Consider the following 7,333-nt stretch of genomic DNA (forward strand, 5'->3'; position numbering starts at 1 on the left):
TCTGACTTTCATGGAACCCATCTCAGGCGTCTGACCAGGGAATGAAATGGGATAGCATTTAATTCTTCCATCAGTTCCTGTCCACCTTTGGTTTCATGGTTGTGACCTGCTCTGTACTTCCCAATTGTGCTTTGTGAGTGCCAAGTAGGTTCCCATGTTTCCCATGCCTTAGTGTCAGAGAAGCCTAAACAGGAAGTAAGAGGCACACAGCATTGGTCTGTGATAAGGCATCATATGGCATTAGATGGCATCATATGAACCTGTCATAACCTACATGGAAACAGTCATTGACTCAGAGACTGGAAGAAACAATATGGCTGAAAGGATCTGAAGTGGTACACAGGAACTGCCTAACATGTCCACCTCTTACTTCATTCGTATTCTCCTTCTGTTAAGTCTAATCCATGACAGAGTCAGTCTCTTTCAAGATAGTGAGACCTGAAGGAATTTACTGCAGTAGAATTAGTAGAACAAGCTACAGCAGTGGCTGTCAGGCTTTAGTGCATTAGAATATGGAGGACTTATTAAAACACTGACTGTAAGGTGCTGGTCCCAGAGTTTTTGCCTCACTAAATCTGGAGTATGGCCCAAGAATTTGTATTTATAGCAAGTTATCTTGTGATGCTGGTGCTGCTAGTGGAGGGACTCACCCTTGAAAACCATCAAGCTAAAGTCATTGCTGCAGGTCCTGAGCCCATAACTGAGACTCATATTTTCCTTCTAAATCCTCCTTTCTAAATTTCCCTCATCTTTTGGATAGCACTGAGCTGGTCTAGATTGCTTGCCTGATAGTGTGACCTAGACCTTCAGTGTAAAAGGAAAGCCCTTAGTTTTCTTGCCCTCGCCAGGCTGTGATGCTATGCGTAACTGTTCAAAATTATCAAGAGGTACAAAAGTGATACATCAGTGAATCTCTTGGGAGACATATTCTTCCTTAGCTTCTTATGATAATGAGTCAATAATCTCCACAAGGACAATAGCTCCTTTCTTTGCCTGCTTGTCCACTGACATAAAGAGTCCAAAGTGACTATATGACAGTGGTATAGATTCCAAAAATATTCTGTTGCCCCCTGAGAAAAAAACCTCTCATCCAGGTTGTAGGAAAGAGAAATATAAATTCTTCAAATGGGTCACTGATTTAGATGATAGGGATCAATCCGGCTTTCATCCATTTTGGTTCTCAGACCTGTCTTTTAACCATAGGTGACATATATCAATCATTGTTTAAGCACTTTATGCCGAATTCTGGAGGACAGCACCCTTACCTTGCAGACTTCTATCCTATAGCTGGTGCCTTTCTAAGCCATTCCATTGTTCTACTTATCTGGCTGCTTCTGCTGTTGATGTATATGGTAAGACCAGTGGACCCCATGGTCATATGTCCATTGTTCAACCTCCTTTAGCAAAAAACTGGTCCCTTCGGGTAAAGTTATGTGAGATATCATGTCAATGAACCCTGTATTCTCTGTGTCTTAGCATGATTGTATTGGAAGACACTCTGCAGGCAGGGAAGGTAAACCCATATCTTGAGTAGATGTCAAATCCTGTAAGTTTGAATCTCTGGCCCTCGAGGGGGGATGGAGTTCAAAAGAATCAACCTGTCAGTCTGAGGGATGACGCTATATTGAAATGTCAGCATCAAAATCTTTGCTTAGCAAGTTGAGTATTTGGAAGTGGCAGTTTATAAATCAGTCTTGGTGAGAGAAAGCCCATGGGATTAGCGCACATAGAAAGCCTCCATATCTGCCACCAGGACCATTCCATACATGGGCCCATTATCCTGGGCGGCTGAGAAGCTGACATCATCCAGTCTCCTCGTTGAGTGCCTTTCTCGGTAGTAGATGTTATCTGGTGGGTCATTAACATGAAGTACAGGGATCTGCATACTTTGTGCCCACTCTTGTCCCAATTTCTTGTCACTGAATTTCCAGGCTCCTGACCAATCTACCAAGGCATTTACCTCTGCTAGGAGTCTATATGTATACCCATTCTTCCTTCCTTCCATTCTTCCTTCCTTCCGTCATTCCTCCCTTATTCTCCCTTACATTCCTCTCCCCACCCCCCTCCATTCTTTCTGTTTTTGTTTTGTTTATATATTCATTCTTCAGGTTTCTTCTTCCTCCATACAAAGTGGATGACCAAATGTACAGTTTACATCTCAAGCCACTAAGAGGATTTCTTTCACCAGTCCTTTAGTCATTCCTGTGAGATACCATAGGGCGGCAGCAGTCCTTTTATGACTAGTAGCAACATATTATGCCATCTGTGAATCAGCCCCAAAGATTTATCTCCTCTATCTTGATTGTAACCACCCCTTTTCCCATAAGGCAATAGCTGTGAACTGAGGAAGAGATACACATATAACAGGGATGAGTGCCATAGGAATCTAAGTCACCAGTTCATGCAACTTACTTATATCTTTCCCAAGCCTGATCCCAGGCTTGAGAATCAGAACATGTAGGTGGTAACATTTCCGTCGTACAATGGATTTCTTCTCTGCCCATGTGAGTGACTCTATGAATTTGCTAATATCCAGCTCATGATGAGACAGCTTCATTTGCTTAGTCAATTAGTGTTCCAGTCTCTTCAAGGACTCAGTAGCATGCTAACAGTGTATGCTATTGACATAACTGAATAGTTGTGTCACAGAAAGCATGGCCTTTTACTCCAGGACCCTACAGGTCTGAACTGTAATCTTTTATTGAGGCTTGCCAGAGGTCCCGCATAGTGCTCTTAACTGCCATATAAAGTAGAAAGGAAGTTTGCATTAAAGCCTGAAACTACTATAGATCTTTCTTTTATGGGATCCACTTGAAGCAGGCAGCCTTGATAAAAGAGATGGAGGAATATCTGAAGTATAATATACAGTTAGATCATGTTATTCATGGTAGTTATGTTCTATAAATTTGCATTGTAAAATGAATTAACAAATACTGAATTATTCCTCTGCTGGGAATGTGTATGTAGGGTGATTCCAATTTTTTGCCACTCTGCACATATGCTCATGAGTGGCCCCGGAAGTGCCACCAGTATTGATTTTGGATTTACAAATTATTATTTTTTATTAATGTTTTAATTTTTAAAAAAATTAACAACAAACACAAACATTCTTAACATATGATCATTCCGTTCTACATATATAATCAGTAATTCACAATATCATCACATAGTTGCATGTTCATCATCATGAGCACTTCTTAGAACATTTGCATCAATTCAGAAAAAGAAATAAAAAGACAACAGAAAAAAATCCATATATACCATACCCCTTATCCCTCCCTTTCATTGATCACTAGCATTCAATCTACTAAATTTGTTTTAACATTTGTTTCCCCATTATTTCTTTTTATTCTGTATGTTTTACTCGTCTGTTGATAAGGTAGATAAAAGGAGCATCAGACACAAGGTTTTCACAATCACACAATCACATTGTGAAAGCTATTATCATTATACACTCATCAAGACACAAACAAATTAATTTTTAGCAGGTAAGCAAATTCACAAAAATAATAAAAAAAAAATGTGAATTTACTGTATGTTCTTCCAGAATCCAAAGAGGTCTAATTAAGCCTTAGGTCTCTTAGTTCTAAGGGATGCAAGGTACAATAACTTGTCCTTTACTATAGAAGGAATATCAGGGCATGCTGGAATGTTGGCCCTTTAACAATTTAATCATTGTTACCGGTTCCTGGGTCATGATTCTTCGTGGAGCATATCACTCACATTCTCGAGTACACAGAACTTACTAGGACATCTGGAGTACTTGCCACTTCCTGCTACCCAAATCCACTTAGCACGCTGTCAACAGTATAGTGGACCAGCGTGACGTTCTGCAGAATGTCAAAATGATCAAGGTCCTCTTGAACTATGTTGTAACATTGAGCAGATTTAACATAACCTTGGGGCAATAGAGTAGATGGGGATTGAGAAGAATGCATTTGCCAAATCAACACTGCATAACCAATACCAGGGGCTTCCAGTAAAGATACCACATCCAGTATGACAGATACAATTGAGACTTGAGAGTAATCCACCATCATCCTCCATTATTCATCTACTTTTTCTCAGAAGCCTGAGAGGTTAAATGAGGTTATGATGGAGTCCGTCACTGTTGCATCCTTTAACATTTTTGATGATACTGGGGCTGCAATTTCTCATGTGATGCTGTATTCCTCATGATTTACCATCAAGGCTAGGGAGAGGACATAGTTTCAGAGTTTTCCACATGGCCCTTCTTCCCATAATGGTTCTCACTCTACAGTTCAAATGTGATCTAAATATATTTATTCCAAACATATTCTTGGGGATTAGGGAAATAACCATAAGGTTTACTCTGCTGTGAGATACTTTGGCAATTCACAGCCACAACCCATAGGCCCCATTTGTACACAGGACCTTAATGGCATTTAGAGTTCCCTGACAACCATTCCAGTTAAGACTTTTATCCAACAGTACTTTAAAATTCTGGGTGTATGTCATATAGTCTTGTGGTAGGAGGGCCCTTTCTCAAGAAGACCTGGCCTCCCCTTCAATCAATGTACACTGGATTTGTAAACCAACTTAGATCCAGAGGTGTTTAAGGGATCGTGATTTTTTCTTGTGGCAGGTTACAACAATCTTAGATTTATCAGCTCTCAGTATTCTTTCTTTCTTTGTTTTCTGGTTAAATAAGTAACAGTTTAGTCGTTGTTCCTCTGAACTATTAACCATTGTCATAAAACCCTGCTGATTAAAGTATGCTGATTTCCACTCCAGCCCTATTGTCCATTATAATATGTCCATCTTGCCTATAACTTTAAGTATCAATACATAACCTGTTATTCTAGAATCCTGTCACCCCCACTGTTAATTGCATGCCTAGTTCTATTGCAGCATTTCTTACTTCAACCCCGGCCTGCAGAGGGCAGCCACCACTGAGCTTTTCATGGATGCTGGCACACCCCTCACCAGTGCATTTTTTATTGCTTTAGTGAGGCAAATGTCCTGCTGGGGAATGTAGTTAGGTGGTTCTGCATTTTCACAATAATGAATCCACACTAACATTCATACCTCCTGGAACACACTGACCTTTTCCTCAATACCAAGGCAGTTCTACCATATCTACCTCATTAGGTCATTATCATGTATAAGTCAACAGCCATCCAAGCAATATATTAGGACCAGCTTCAGGTATCCTTTCTAATCTAGGATAATCTGTCTCGAGGTCCTTAAACTTAATCACATCTGCAAGGTCCTTTCTGCCATGTAAAGTAACATATTCATGCATTTCTGGGATTAGGACAGGGCATCTTTGGGGGTGCCATTTTCTGCCTAACACAAGAAGCAATGGGGGTTTTATTTCTAGAATTATAAACTCCAGGTTACAGATAAATAATCCCATGATAATAAACCCTCCCTTATCTTGGTTTATATGCTGGTCCCAACCTCCAAACCCTAGTCTAATACCCTCAAGATCCTTTCCCATACTCTTCCCCTGGTCCCTGACAGTATATATTAGCTAGATTTTCCATTCTTTCAGTGTCTAAGCTATTTCTTCCCAGAACAGGGGTTGTATTTCCCACTCAGGCTATGTTGAGACCTGACCCTGGTTCCTGGTTTGTAGAATAATAAAGATATTGGAAAAGGATCTCAAGGGATTCAGGCATCATCTTGCAGGCAACTACCTCTGCAGAATCCTTTGTAGGGTCTTTAGGAAAGGGAGGAGCTGCTTCCACCAGCCCCCAGATTAAGGGAATCCTGTTTTTTTCATATTTTCAAGCACACCCACTCTAATGTTTCTCACTCTCTTCCTATCAAGGCCCTGACTTGTCAAGATGGGGCCTTCTATCCTTTTAGGGCTTGTCTAATGTCATGATTAGATCGTGGGCTTTTTTTTTTTTTTTTTTTGGTGCATGGTTTGGGAATCTGCCGCCTGGAAGGTGAGCATTCTACCACTGAACCACCCATGCATCCAGGATCCTGGCTTGTTTTAAGCAGTTTGTCCTCTGCTGCAAAAGATAAAGTTCTCCTTAAACCTTACCCTTAAGACCCTCTAGCTTTCAGCATGCCTTGACTTGATAATTAACTTACTTGAGCCTATCATTTTTTTCCCAGGCTTGCAAATTTTTTTTTTTTTTTTTTTTTTTTTTTTAAAGGAAAGACAGAGAGAAGGAAGGAAGGATAGAAGGAAGGAAGGAAGGAAGAAAGGGAAACATTTTTAAACATTTTCTTGTTTTTATTGTATTCTGTTTCTCCGTTTTTGTTACATGGGCTGGGGCCGGGAATCGAACCGAGGTCCTCCGGCATAGCAGGCAAGCACTTTGCCCGCTGAGCCACCGCGGCCCGCCCCCAGGCTTGCAAATTTTATAATCATTATCATTGCCCCCAAACTGTTAAGTGCCACAGCTATCACATGACTCAATGCTTCACCTCCTACCTACATCTATAGATAAGAGTCAAAGTAACTGTTGCTACTGCCAGAGGCTATTACCACTCTCCTTACCAATAGTGTATTAGTTTTCTCTTGCTGCCACAAATTATCACAAATTTGGTGGCTTAATAACATAAATTTGTTAATTTAGTTTCGTGGGTCAGAAATCTGACACAGGTTTTACTGAGCTAAAATCAAGGTGTTGGCAGGGCCGAGTTCCCTTCTGGAAGCTACAGGAGAGAACCTGTTTCCTTGCCTTTTCCAGCTTCTGTAGGTAACCACACATTTTTTGGTTCATGACCCCCCTTTTTCTTCTTCAAAGTCAGCAATGTTATCTCATTCTGAGCATTCTGTGGTCACATCTTCCTCTTTATATAGTAGACATAAATTGGGGGATGGGGATGGAATCAGAAGGTCAACTATTTTTTTCTACCAGCAATAAGGAAAAAATTAGGAACCTGTGATTTCATTAAGTGCAGTTTCTAATAAGTTTAAAGACAAGGTTCATGTTAATATTATGCCCAGATTACATAGTTCTAAATTATTTAAAGATCCTGTTACGTTTCTTATATCGGTTTCTTTCAGGATATTCCAAACAATTAACGAGCTGAAGCATTTCAACTTAGAGAAGATCAAAAGTAATTGTTTGCATCTGTTTATGTTGTCTAGTGTTAATTTCAAGCTTATTCATTATAGCAGACAAAACTAAAACCAAAATCCAGAAAGAAAAACAAGTTAAGTACACAAATCAAGAACATATGAATTCCATAAAGGAGAGGGAGCGAACCTAGAATTTGCAATAGAAATGGCCTTAGACATTGTCCGCATATTCCAAATGACTCAGAGGGACAAGGGTCTAGTTCAGAAGTGGAATTATTACAGCATTTAGTCTTGATATAATATGATAAAATATGAAGCTGATCA

This window comes from Tamandua tetradactyla, chromosome 9, assembly GCF_023851605.1.
Source record: "Tamandua tetradactyla isolate mTamTet1 chromosome 9, mTamTet1.pri, whole genome shotgun sequence".
In the NCBI taxonomy this organism is placed as follows: domain Eukaryota; kingdom Metazoa; phylum Chordata; class Mammalia; order Pilosa; family Myrmecophagidae; genus Tamandua; species Tamandua tetradactyla.